Source organism: Bombina bombina, chromosome 2, assembly GCF_027579735.1.
Source record: "Bombina bombina isolate aBomBom1 chromosome 2, aBomBom1.pri, whole genome shotgun sequence".
In the NCBI taxonomy this organism is placed as follows: Eukaryota; Metazoa; Chordata; class Amphibia; order Anura; family Bombinatoridae; genus Bombina; species Bombina bombina.
In genome coordinates, this window is record NC_069500.1 from 1,180,416,067 (window position 1) to 1,180,430,842 (window position 14,776).

Here is a 14,776-nt window from a genome sequence, read left to right on the forward strand (position 1 = left end):
GAAGATGCTTCCATTCTAAAGCCAGCAGAGGTTGGTATAGCCTTGACTTGAAATAGTGGAATAAAAGTATATAAAAAAAATTTTTTTCTTATATTTCATTTATTTTCTTCCCTTTACCTGTCTCTTTGTAGAAGTTTTCCTAATTCCTTCAGATGGACTTACATAAATGTTTGTCTTCCTCCCCTCCATCTTCTTTTTTTTATTAAATATTAATTATTTTTCATTCTAAAAAATTTTCCCACACACAAAGTCATTCCACCTGAATTCCAGTAATTGCCATCCAGCAGATCAGCCATGTCCCACCAGAATTACCAGTAACATCAGTCGCTGTTAGCTCACATCCATATTGAGAGCTTTCTGATATAAATTTAATTTATGAATCCAATGTCTGTCCGTGATCATAAGTAGTTTTGAATAATTCCTAACTGGGGAGGTAACTTGGAAGTCTTGTGGTCCTTTTAAACATAATTCTTTTTTTCCCACTTTCTGCCTCTCTGCCTTCCAGCTCAAAAGTTGGCACTCACCCTTCATCTGTCATTTAGAAGTATTCTCTCAGTTCTGTCATTCAGTTAGTTAATTCCAAAAAATAATTCTTAAAAATGTGTTTTGTACAGAATGTGTGTGTATGTATGTGTGTGTGGATATATATATATATATATATATATATATATATATATATATATATACACACACACACACACATATACATATACATACATACATTATAGAGGTTTGTACCTTTTAAAAAAATCATGTTAGTGGTCCACAAGATTCAAAATTGTGAGTTTAGTGGTCCCTAAGGTCTGAAAGGTTGGCGACCCCTGGTCTAGGTCACTGGTTTTCAAACCTGTCCTCAGGCCTCCCCAACAGACCAGGTTTTCAGGATTACCTTGGATGAGAGCAGGTAAAATAACCATGGTTACTAATCAGCTGATTATTTCACATGTGCTACAGTTCGGATATCATTAAAATGTGGCCTGTTAGGGAGGCCTGAGAACAGGTTTGAAAACCAGTGATATATGTGGAACAGTACATTCTGACTCAACCTGCCAGTCAAGTTGACTTAGTATTCACCTGTTATTGTCTTTCCACACTGCAGAAAGTCAGACATTAAAATTACTTCTTCATCGAAAAACACAGATCTCATTACTTTGCCAGCACTTGCTTGGATTAAAAATTTCTGAGGTAGAGAATGTGCTTCTACTGCTTGGATTGTGCTTTTATCTCACTATTGAAGTGGTGTATCCACAAATCATCCATAGTGACAAATCGCTTAGAGAAATCATCACAATTCCTTTGAATTCTTATCAGAAGTTCTTGAGAACTAGCTATCTTACACTATTTTAGTCTGCAGTCACCATTTTGGGGTACCCATCATGTTGTCAATTTTCTCATGTAAAAAACATCCACAAAATGTATTGTGCACTGTGCAGTGCTATTTCTCAATGATTTCTTCAGTAACAACTGGAATGATGGGACATCTACACATGACTCTCTCCCCAACTTACTCATAACACCACTCTTTAACTGTGGGGTAAGATGGAACAGCCATTCCTAATGTATTAACCATTTCCTTATGGATTTTGGTTGGAATTAAAGGGATAGGGGTATATTTATTAATGTGCGAGCGGACATGATACAATGTAGTGTATCATGTCGGCCGCACATTGATAAATGCCGACAGCATACGCTGGCGGCATTTATCATTGCACCAGGAGTTCTTGTGAACTGCTGGTGCAATGCCTCCCCCTGTAGATTTGCGGCCAATCTGACGCTAGCCAGGGGTTTCAATCAACCCGATCGTATTCAATCTGGTTGATTTCTGTCTGCGGCCTCAGAGCAGGCAGACAAGTTATGGAGCAGCTGCTTCATAACTTCTGTTTCCAGCGAGCCTGAAGGCTCGCCGGAAATAAGGGGCATCAAGCTCCATACGAAGCTTGATAAATTGGCCCCATTGTCTAGTCGAAATTAAACTTTTATGATTCAGATAGGACATGCAATTTTAAACAACTTTCTAATTTACTTTTATCATTAAATTTGCTTTGTTCCCTTGGTATTCTTTGTTGAAAGCTAAACCTAGGTAGGCTCATATGCTAATTTCTAAGCCATTGAAGGCTTTATTTATCTTTTCACAGCTAGACAGCGCTAGTTCGTGTGTTCCATATAGATAACATTGTGCTCACCTCCGGGAACTGGCTAAAATGCAAGTCTGTCAAAAAAACTGAGATAAGGGGCAGTCTGCAGAGCCTTAGATACAAGGTAATCACAGAGGTAAAAAGTGTATTAATATAACTGTGTTGGTTATGCAAAACTGGGGAACGGGTAATAAAGGGATTATCTATCTTTTTAAACAATAAATTTTTTTGAGTAGACTGTCCCTTTAACTTTCTTTTCTTTTTTTTAAATATTCTGTATTTGATTACTAAACAATATTCACTTAATACACATAAAGAGAAGCGCACTCTCAGGAACAAACAATCAGCTCAATAACTTGTTAGTTTGTTCTATGGCAACCCACCTGGGTGGAGCTTCTTTTCACTTAATGTTACTTAACATTTGGCATCTGCAAACTCAAAACAATATTGAACATAATACCTTCACTGCAGTAATGTAAGCCCAAACCTCCACAATTAGGCTAATGACATCGCAAATATACTTAAAAGACAAAATAAATAAATATGCATGCATTTAACTAAAACTTTTTTCTCAAACTATTTGTATATAATTTAGTATGGTATAATAAAATCCCTTACCCCGCTCTTACTTTAGCCTGATGGACAATAAGATGGAAGTTATTCGCCTAGATTTAGAATTCTGCGCTAGCCGTCAAAACCAGCGTTAGAGGCTCCTAACGCTGGTTTTGGGCTACCGCTGGTATTTAGAGTCGTGTAGGTAAAGGTCTAACGCTCACTTTGCAGCCGCGACTTTTCCATACCGCAGATCCCCCTACGCCATTTGCGTATCCTATCTTTTCAATGGGATCTTTCTAACGCCGGTATTTAGAGTCTTGGCTGAAGTGAGCGTTAGAAATCTAACGACAAGACTCCAGCCGCAGAAAAAAGCCAGGAGTTAAGAGCTTTATGGGCTAATGCCGGTTCATAAAGCTCTTAACTACTGTGCTCTACAGTACACTAACACCCATAAACTACCTATGTACCCCTAAACCGAGGTCCCCCACATCGCCGCCACTCTATTAAATTTTTTTAACCCCTAATCTGCCGACCGCACAGCGCCGCCACCTACGTTATCCTTATGTACCCCTAATCTGCTGCCCCTAACACCGCCGACCCCTATATTATATTTATTAACCCCTAATCTGCCGCCCCCAACATCGCCATCACCTACCTACAATTATTAACCCCTAATCTGCCGACCGCACAGCGCCGCCACCTACGTTATCCTTATGTACCCCTAATCTGCTGCCCCTAACACCGCCGACCCCTATATTATATTTATTAACCCCTAATCTGCCGCCCCCAACGTCGCCACCACCTACCTACAATTATTAACCCCTAATCTGCCGACCGGACCTCACCGCTACTATAATAAATGTATTAACCCCTAATCCGCCTCACTCCCACCTCAATAACCCTATAATAAATAGTATTAACCCCTAATCTGCCCTCCCTAACATCACCGACACCTAACTTCAAGTATTAACCCCTAATCTGCCGACCGGACCTCACCGCTACTCTATTAAATTTATTAACCCCTAAAGCTAAGTCTAACACTAACACCCCCCTAAGTTAAATATAATTTTTATCTAACAAAATAAATTTACTCTTATTAAATAAATTATTCCTATTTAAAGCTAAATACTTACCTGTAAAATAAACCCTAATATAGCTACAATATAAATTATAATTACATTGTAGCTATTTTAGGATTAATATTATTATTTAATATTTTACAGGCAACTTTGTAATTATTTTAACCAGGTACAATAGCTATTAAATAGTTAATAACTATTTAATAGCTACCTAGTTAAAATAATTACAAAATTACCTGTAAAATAAATCCTAACCTAAGTTACAATTAAACCTAACACTACACTATCAATAAATTAATTAAATAAAATACCTAAATTATCTACAATTAAACCTAACACTACACTATCAATAAATTAATTAAATAAAATACCTACAATTATCTACAATTAAATAAACTAACTAAAGTACAAAAAATAAAAAAAGAACTAAGTTACAAAAAAATAAAAAAAATAATTTACAAACATTAGAAAAATATTACAACAATTTTAAGCTAATTACACCTACTCTAAGCCCTTAATAAAATAACAAAGCCCCCCAAAATAAAAAAAATGCCCTACCCTATTCTAAAATTAAAATAGAAAAGCTCTTTTACCTTACCAGCCCTTAAAAGGGCCTTTTGCGGGGCATCCCCCAAAGAAAACAGCTCTTTTGCCTGTAAAATAAACATACAATACCCCCCACCCAACATTACAACCCACCACCCACATACCCCTAATCTAACCCAAACCCCCCTTAAATAAACCTAACACTAAGCCCCTGAAGATCTCCCTACCTTATCTTCACCACGCCGGGTATCACCGATCGGTCCAGGCTCCGAAGTCTTCATCCAAGCCCAAGCGGGGGCTGAAGATGTCCATGATCCGGCTGAAGTCTTGGCCCAAGCGGGGGCTGAAGATGTCCATGATCCGGCTGAAGTCTTGATCCAAGCGGGAGCTGAAGAGGTCCATGATCCGGATGAAGTCTTCTATCAAGCGGCATCTTCGATCTTCTTTCTTCCGGATCCATCTTCATCCCGCCGACGCGGAACATCCTTCTTCACTGACGACTTCCCGACGAATGACGGTTCCTTTAACGGACGTCATCCAAGATGGTGTCCCTCGAATTCCGATTGGCTGATAGGATTCTATCAGCCAATCGGAATTAAGGTAGGAAAATTCTGATTGGCTGATAGAATCAGCCAATCAGATTCAAGTTCAATCCGATTGGCTGATCCAATCAGCCAATCGGATTGAACTTGAATCTGATTGGCTGATTCCGATCAGCCAATCAGATTTTTCCTACCTTAATTCCGATTGGCTGATAGAATCCTATCAGCCAATCGGAATTCGAGGGACGCCATCTTGGATGACGTCATTTAAAGGAACCGTCATTCGGCGAGTAGGCGTCGGTAGAAGAGGATGGATCCGCGTCGGCTGGAAGAAGATGGATCCGGAAGAAAGAAGATTGAAGATGCTGCTTGATAGAAGACTTCAGACCGATGATGGACTTCTTCAGCGGCCCGCTTGGTTCAAGACTTCAGGCCGATGATGGATCTCTTCAGCCCGCGCTTGGATCAAGACTTCAGCCCGATGGTGGATGTCTTCAGCCCCCTCTTGGGCTTGGATGAAGACTTCGGAGGCTCCTCTGGACCGATCGGTGATACCCGGCGTGGTGAAGATAAGGTAGGGAGATCTTCAGGGGCTTAGTGTTAGGTTTATTTAAGGGGGGTTTGGGTTAGATTAGGGGTATGTGGGTGGTGGGTTGTAATGTTGGGGGGGTATTGTATGTTTATTTTACAGGCAAAAGAGCTGTTTTCTTTGGGGCATGCCCCGCAAAAGGCCCTTTTAAGGGCTGGTAAGGTAAAAGAGCTTTTCTATTTTAATTTTAGAATAGGGTAGGGCATTTTTTTATTTTGGGGGGCTTTGTTATTTTATTAGGGGGCTTAGAGTAGGTGTAATTAGCTTAAAATTGTTGTAATATATTTCTAATGTTTGTAAATTATTTTTTTATTTTTTGTAACTTAGTTCTTTTTTTATTTTTTATACTTTAGTTAGTTTATTTAATTGTAGATAATTGTAGGTATTTTATTTAATTTATTTATTGATAGTGTAGTGTTAGGTTTAATTGTAACTTAGGTTAGGATTTATTTTACAGGTAATTTTGTAATTATTTTAACTAGGTAGCTATTAAATAGTTCTTAACTATTTAATAGCTATTGTACCTGGTTAAAATAATTACAAAGTTGCCTGTAAAATAAATATTAATCCTAAAATAGCTACAATATAATTATTTGTTATACTGTAGCTATATTAGGGTTTATTTTACAGGTAAGTATTTAGCTTTAAATAGGATTAATTTATTTAATAAGAGTTAATTTATTTCGTTAGATAAACATTATATTTAACTTAGGGGGTTGTTAGTGTTAGGGTTAGACTTAGCTTTAGGGGTTAATACATTTATTAGAGTAGCGGTGAGGTCCGGTCGGCAGATTAGGGGTTAATACTTGAAGTTAGGTGTCGGCGATGTTAGGGAGGGCAGATTAGGGGTTAATACTATTTATTATAGGGTTATTGAAGCGGGAGTGAGGCGGATTAGGGGTTAATAACTTTATTATAGTAGCGGTGAGGCTCGGTCGGCAGATTAGGGGTTAATTATTGTAGGTAGCTGGCGGCGACGTTGTGGGGGGCAGATTAGGGGTTAATAAATATAATATAGGGGTCGGCGGTGTTAGGGGCAGCAGATTAGGGGTACATAGGTATAATGTAGGTTGCGGCGGAGTACTGAGCGGCAGATTAGGGGTTAAAAAAAATATGCAGGTGTCAGCGATAGCGGGGGCGGCAGATTAGGGGTTAATAAGTTTAAGGTTAGGGGTGTTTAGACTCGGGGTTCATGTTAGGGTGTTAGGTGCAGACTTAGGAAGTGTTTCCCCATAGGAAACAATGGGGCTGCGTTAGGAGCTGAACGCTGCTTTTTTGCAGGGTTTTTTTCAGCTCAAACGGCCCCATTGTTTCCTATGGGGGAATCGTGCACGAGCACGTTTTTTAAGCTGGCCGCGTCCGTAAGCACCGCTGGTATTTAGAGTTGCAGTGGCGGTAAATATGCCTGTACGCTCCCTTTTTGGAGCCTAACGCAGCCCTTCTGTGAACTCTAAATACCAGCGGTATTTAAAAGGTGCGGGGGAAAAAAAGCATGCGTAGCTAACGCACCCCTTTGGCCGCAGAACTCTAAATCTAGCCGATTGATTTTAAACCTTGGATTACCATCAGATGTCACATTTTGTTGGTACACAAAAATATAAAGACAACCTAATACGGGACCTCACTACCTTTGAACAAATATGCATAAAATCTACACCCCCCAAAAAACTAATATCCATTCTATATAAATTAATAGTACATGGTAGAGACGCTGGTTCTACAGGTTATGTTAATGGGAGAGAGAATTAGGATTGCAGACCAATGGGGAGTCTTGGACAGCAAGATTTAAAGCTCTAAATAAATCGGCCCATTCGGCCAAAGCCTTAGAGACAAACATTACAGTTATGATGAGGTGGTATTTAACACCAGATAGAATTAAGTATCTGTTTCCATCAGCAAATGATAAGTGTTGGAGAGAATGTGGAGTAATGGGAGACCCTCTTCATATCTGGTGGAATTGTGTTAAAATAAAACCATTTTGGGATATGATTGCAAATAGCATTAACTCTGTATTACACCTACAAAAAAAACTATCGCCAGAAATATCTCTATTACAGGAGAATCCTAATATACCTTGCAAAGTCAAAAGACACCTTTTTCAAATCCTGCTTAATTCTGCAAAACAGCTGATTCCCAGATTGTGGAAATCTTCAAATACTCCCACAGAAGCAGAATGGAGGAAATTGGTGGCCAACACTCTACTAATGGAAAGATTCCATTATCTAAAGGTTGGAAGATTGGATTTCTTCCATGACATGATTTTTTTTATAGGGAGTCTTATACTAAAACGATACTGGGTTTCTGATAGGCAGTATGAGAAAGCTTATTTTACTAAAAGTACACAAAGAGAAAACATGTAGTTGAGATAAAAATGAGTAGGGAAGAATAAAAATAATGAGTAATTACAATCTGTACCAATAGAATGTGATAGATGATTTGTTGTGTGTAACACTTTAATAATTAATGTTGAGTTTTATGTTTATGTTTAGTTAGTTTATTGTTGTATATTTTGGGATTCCTAATACGGACTGGATCTACTCTTGAAGGAAACCACTGTTTGATAGAACCTTTAATCAAGAGGGCTATCCTTGGCATGCTGCAATGCACAAGGTCAAATGAACTTCTTTGATAAGCTCGGGTTGAGAAAGAGATATGGGGGGGTAGTTATCAACGTGTCAACTTTCCTGCCTTCGCCGGTTCAATACGCCCGCCTAAGCTCGCCTACCTTCGCCGCCGCGGACCTGAAAAAATTCGCCTAAGTTATCAATAAATCTGTCAAAAAGCCGCGCACCAAGTACGGGGCGATGAGCAGCAGACTGTGAGAGTTATCACTCATCCGATCTCGCTGCTCTTCGGCTTTTTTACAGCTTTATTGCTAGCCTGTCACTAAGCACCCACACTAAACTACACTGTTCTACCCCCTTATACCGGCGCCCCCGGAGCCCCCGCAACTCAATAAAGTTACTAACCCCTAAACCGCCGCTCCTAGACCCTGCCACAACTCTTATTTATGTATTAACCCCTAAACCGCCGCTCCCGGACACCGCCGCAACGCTTATAAATGTATTAACCCCTAAACCGCCGCTCCCGGACACCGCCGCAAACCTACATTATACCTAGTAACCCCTATCCTGCCCCCCCTATACCGCCGCCCTCTATAATAAAGTTATTAACCCCTATCCTGCTGATCCCGCACCTCGCCGCAACTAAATAAATAGTTTAACCCCTAAACCGCCGCTCCCGGACCCCGCCGCAACCTATATTAAATTTATTAACCACTAATCTGCCCCCCCTACACCGTCGCCACCTATAATACATTTATTAACCCCTATCCTGCCCCCACTACACCGCCGCCACTGTAATAAATTTATTAACCCCTAAACTTAAGTCTAACACTAACCCTAACACCCCCCCCCAACTTAAATATTAATTAAATACATCTAAATAATATTTATCTTATTAACTTAGTTAATCCTATTTAAAACTAAATACTTACCTTTAAAATAAACCCTAATATAGCTACAATATAAATAATAGTTACATTGTAGCTATCTTAGGATTTATTTTTATTTTACAGGTAACTTTCAATTTATTTTAACTAGGTACAATAGCTATTAAATAGTTATTAACTATTTAATAGCTACCTAGCTAAAATAATGTGAAATTTACCTGTAAAATAAAAACTAACCTAAGTTACAATTACACCTAACACTACACTATACTTTAATAAATTATTCCTATTTAAAACTAAATACTTACCTGTAAAATAAACCCTAAGATAGCTACAATGTAATTAATAATTACATTGTAGCTATTTTATGATTTATATGTATTTTACAAGTAACTTTGTATTTATTTTAGCTAGTTAGAATAGTTATTAAATAGTTATTAACTATTTAATAACTACCTAGCTAAAAGAAATACAAAATAACCTGTAAAATAAATCCTAACCTAAGTTACAATTAAACCTAACACTACACTATCATTAAATTAATTAAATAATATAGCTACAAATAACTACAATTAAATACAATTACATAAACTAACTAAAGTACAAAAAATAAAAAAAGCTAAGTTACAAAAAATAAAAAAAATAAGTTACAAACATTTAAAAAATATAACAACAATTTTAAGCTAATTACACCTAATCTAAGCCCCCTAATAAAATAACAAAGCCCACCAAAATAAAAAAAAATTCCCTACCCTATTCTACATTAAAAAAGTTCAAAGCTCTTTTACCTTACCAGCCCTTAAAAGGGCCTTTTGTGGGGCATGCCCCAAAGAAAACTGCTCTTTTGCCTGTAAAAGAAAAATACAACCCCCCCCAACATTAAAACCCACCACCCACATACCCCTAATCTAACCCAAACCCCCCTTAAAATAACCTAACACTAATCCCCTGAAGATCATCTTACCTTGAGTTGTCTTCACTCAGCCGAGCCACCGATGGAACTGAAGAGGAGATCCGGAGCGGCAGAAGTGATCCTCCAAGCGGCGCTGAAGAAGTCTTCCATCCGATGAAGTGATCCTCCAGGCGGCGCTGAAGAAGTCTTCCATTCGGGCGATGTCATCTTCCAAGCGGCGCTGAAGAAGTCTTCTATCTGGGTGATGTCATCTTCCAAGCGGGGTCTTCAATCTTCTTTCTTCAGGATCCATCTTCATCCCGCCGACGCGGAACATCCTTCTTTCCCGACAGACGAATGAAGGCTCCTTTAAGGGACGTCATCCAAGATTCTATCAGCCAATCGGAATTAAGGTAGGAAAAATCTGATTGGCTGATTGAATCAGCCAATCAGATTGAGATCGCATTCTATTGGCTGATCCGATCAGCCAATAGAATGCGAGCTCAATCTGATTGGCTGATTGGATCAGCCAATCGGATTGAACTTCAATCTGATTGGCTGATTCAATCAGCCAATCAGATTTTTCCTACCTTAATTCCGATTGGCTGATTGAATCCTATCAGCCAATCGGAATTGAAGGGACGCCATCTTGGATGACGTCCCTTAAAGGAGCCTTCATTCGTCGGTAGTCCGTCGGGAAAGAAGGATGTTCCGCGTCGGCGGGATGAAGATGGATCCTGAAGAAAGAAGATTGAAGACCCCGCTTGGAAGATGACATCGCCCGGATAGAAGACTTCTTCAGCGCCGCTTGGAAGATGACATCGCCCGGATGGAAGACTTCTTCAGCGCCGCCTGGAGGATCACTTCTGCCGCTCCGGATCTCCTCTTCAGTTCCATCGGTGGCTCGGCTGAGTGAAGACGACTCAAGGTAGGATGATCTTCAGGGGATTAGTGTTAGGTTATTTTAAGGGGGGTTTGGGTTAGATTAGGGGTATGTGGGTGGTGGGTTTTAATGTTGGGGGGGGTGTATTTTTCTTTTACAGGCAAAAGAGCAGTTTTCTTTGGGGCATGCCCCACAAAAGGCCCTTTTAAGGGCTCGTAAGGTAAAAGAGCTTTGAACTTTTTTAATGTAGAATAGGGTAGGGATTTTTTTTTATTTTGGTGGGCTTTGTTATTTTATTAGGGGGCTTAGATTAGGTGTAATTAGCTTAAAATTGTTGTAATATTTTTTAAATGTTTGTAACTTTTTTTTTTTTTTGTAACTTAGCTTTTTTTATTTTTTGTACTTTAGTTTATGTAATTGTATTTAATTGTAGTTATTTGTAGCTATATTATTTAATTAATTTAATGATAGTGTAGTGTTAGGTTTAATTGTAACTTAGGTTAGGATTTATTTTACAGGTTATTTTGTATTTCTTTTAGCTAGGTAGTTATTAAATAGTTAATAACTATTTAATAACTATTCTAACTAGCTAAAATAAATACAAAGTTACCTGTAAAATAAATATAAATCCTAAAATAGCTACAATGTAATTATTAATTACATTGTAGCTATCTTAGGGTTTATTTTACAGGTAAGTATTTAGTTTTAAATAGGAATAATTTATTAAAGTATAGTGTAGTGTTAGGTGTAATTGTAACTTAGGTTAGTTTTTATTTTACAGGTAAATTTCTCTTTATTTTAGCTAGGTAAGCTATTAAATAGTTAATAACTATTTAATAGCTATTGTACCTAGTTAAAATAAATTGAAAGGTACCTGTAAAATAAAAATAAATCCTAAGATAGCTACAATATAATTATTATTTATATTGTAGCTATATTAGGGTATATTTTAAAGGTAAGTATTTAGTTTTAAATAGGATTAATTTAGTTAATAATAGAAATATTATTTAGATTTATTTAATTAATATTTAAGTTAGGGGGGTGTTAGGGTTAGTGTTAGACTTAGGTTTAGGGGTTAATATGTATAGAGTAGCTTGCGGTGGGCTCCGGGAGCGGCGGTTTAGGGGTTAATATGTATAAAGCTTGCGGCGGTGTCTGGGAGCGGCGGTTTAGGGGTTAATATGTATAGAGTAGCTTGCGGTGGGCTCTGGGAGCGGCGGTTTAGGGGGAAAACACTTTATTTAGTTGTGGCGGTGTAGGGGGGCAGATTAGGGGTGTTTAGACTCGGGGTACATGTTAGGGTGTTAGGTGTAGACAGCTCCCATAGGAATCAATGGGATGTCTGGCAGCAGCGAACATGAACTTTCGCTATGGTCAGACTCCCATTGACTCCTATGGGATCCGCCGCCTCCAGGGCGGCGGATTGAAAACCAGGTACGCTGGGCCGGAAAAGTGCCGAGCGTACCTGCTAGTCATTTGATAACTAGCAAAAGTAGTCAGATTGTGCCGCACTTGTGTGCGGAACATCTGGAGTGACGTAAAAATCGATCTGTGTCGGACTGAGTCCGGCGGATCGAAGCTTACGTCACAAAATTCTACTTTTGCCGGTCTCTAGCCTTTGATAACTAAGGCGAATCAGCCTCGCCACAAATACGCTACGAAATTCCAGCGTATTTGAGGTTGATGGCTTGATAACTACCCCCCAAACCCTAAGGTTAGGTTGGATCTACTTAGGTAGATCATGATTGAGCTTGGTATATCACTTGTGTATGTCTATGTACTTAGCCTTGTATGCCTTTTGGTTTTCCAAATAAAGGAGAAAAAAAAAAAAAGATGGAAGTTATTGACACACATCATTTGTAGTTTTATTCTTTTGGTTTCTTTAAAGGGATACTGAACCCAAATTTTTTTTCTTTCATGAATCAGATAGAGCATGCCATTTTAGGCACCCTTCTCATTTATTCCTATTATCAATTTTTATTCATTCTCTTGGTATCTTTATTTGAAAAAAGCAGGAATGTAAGCGTACGAGCCGGCCCATCTTTGGTTCACCACCTGGGTAGTACTTGCTGATTGGTAGCTAAATGTAGCCACCAATCAGCAAGCACTATTCAAGCTGCTGAACCAAAAATGGGCCAGCTCCTATGCTTACATTCTTGCTTTTTCAAATAAAGATACCAAGAGAACGAAGATAAATTGATAATAGGAGTAAATTAGAAAGTTGCTTAAAATTCCCTGCTCTGTCTGAATCATGAAAGAAAAAAATTGGGTTCAGTATCCCTTTAAGCATCATGTCCCTTGACCTATGTACCAATGAATTCAAAATATAACATAAGATATTGAGAGATAATACAAACAACAGATTCAAATTTCTAGAAAACTAGGAATCACCTCTAGGAGGCAATTGTTTTATTGTTTTTCTTAAATTATCCCGTGCATTCTTTAAGATAGTCGTTACATGGAAACTAAAATAATGCACAACTCTATAAGCTATTGAGAGATAATACAAACAACATAATTACATTTCTCGTAATTTTTCCACACTTTCACAAGGATAACTAAATATGAATCGTATTGGTATCATTATTGTTGTACTTACAATGCTCAGTTTGGATATACAAAATAAACTACCTTTAATACTTATTTAAAAAAGGAAGATATTTTACATCTAAATTTGCTCAGCAGCCACATCACATTGTAAAAAGAATTTAAGTAGCCAATCAGGATGCTAGTCCTTTGACTTGCAAGAGAGCGTGCATCTGACATGTGCAGCCAAAATTGGTATCCACATGCATGGATTTTAGTTTTGAATAGAAGCATATTTGTACATGTATTAGCAAAAATGATTCTAATAAAAGCTATAACTGTTTCAAAAGTGTAAGTATGCACCATGCACCCGCTTTTTAAACACAGCACTTGTTTAGAGAGCCTAGGGTGCTTGTACCACCTGGTAAAGACTCAATTTGTTAAAGGGACATGAAACTCAAAATTCTTATTTCATAATTTAATTTAGATAGAACAACCAGATCAGCTGAATCAACCATAGCGATCAATGGGGTGACAGATGTCGCAGCCAGATCGCCCTTACATCCAAAACTGTGATAACTTTTACTAGAAGCATTTTTGCCAAGATGTAATTAATCTATATGCATTTAAATGCTGACCATAATGTCCCTTTAAGGAAGATTATTATGAAATCTTTTGAGATTTCAGTGAAATCTCATGAGATCACAGTAAAGCAGTTTCACTTGCACTGATGACGCTTATTGGCTATTTCTTTTTTTTACATGCAGCTGACAGTAATCGAAAGATAACTGTTCATAAGGCACTTTCTAAAGACATTTTGAGGTAAAATATCTTCCCTTTTCACATAGATATGTTCGGGTGATATTTGATATTGTCAGCTTTTTACAGTTATGCTGTATCACTTTCAACTGTTTTAGCATACAGATATTATGTCCCTTTAAAGGGCTAGATTATGAGTTGAGCATTATTTAACGCTCCCACTCAAGCATTAACTGCGCTAGGTTTGTGCTCGTATTATGAGTTGAAACTAAAATGTTTTTGCTCTTGCACTAACCCAACGAGCGTAAAAAAAACGAACTTAAAATACAGCGTACGTGTTCATGTATTCATGAATATTTCACATTCCAATGTTCTTCACATAGCAGAATGTGTTCTATTTATTCATAAATACATTTTTCTGATGGTATTTTGGTAAAATAACATAATTTATGTAAGAACTTACCTGATAAATTAATTTCTTTCATATTGGCAAGAGTCCATGACCTAGTGACGTATGGGATATACAATCCTACCAGGAGTGGCAAAGTTTCCCAAACCTCAAAATGCCTATAAATACACCCCTCACCACACCCACAATTCAGTTTAATGAATAGCCAAGTAGTGGGGTGATAAAATAAGGAGTAGAAAAGCATACATAAAGAGGAACTGGAAAAATAATTGTGCTTTTATACAAAAAACATAACCACCATAAAAAGGGTGGGCCTCATGGACTCTTGCCAATATGAAAGAAATTAATTTATCAGGTAAGTTCTTACATAAATTATGTTTTCTTTCATGTAATTGGCAAGAGTCCATGAG

General features: G+C 37.9%; 1 protein-coding gene across 1 annotated transcript in view; it reads right to left on the reverse strand.

The window, feature by feature from the left end:
- The window catches only part of LOC128647464 (uncharacterized), a 106,164-nt gene that overhangs the window by 49,455 nt on the left and 41,933 nt on the right, over positions 1-14,776 (reverse strand). The window lies entirely within an intron of this gene.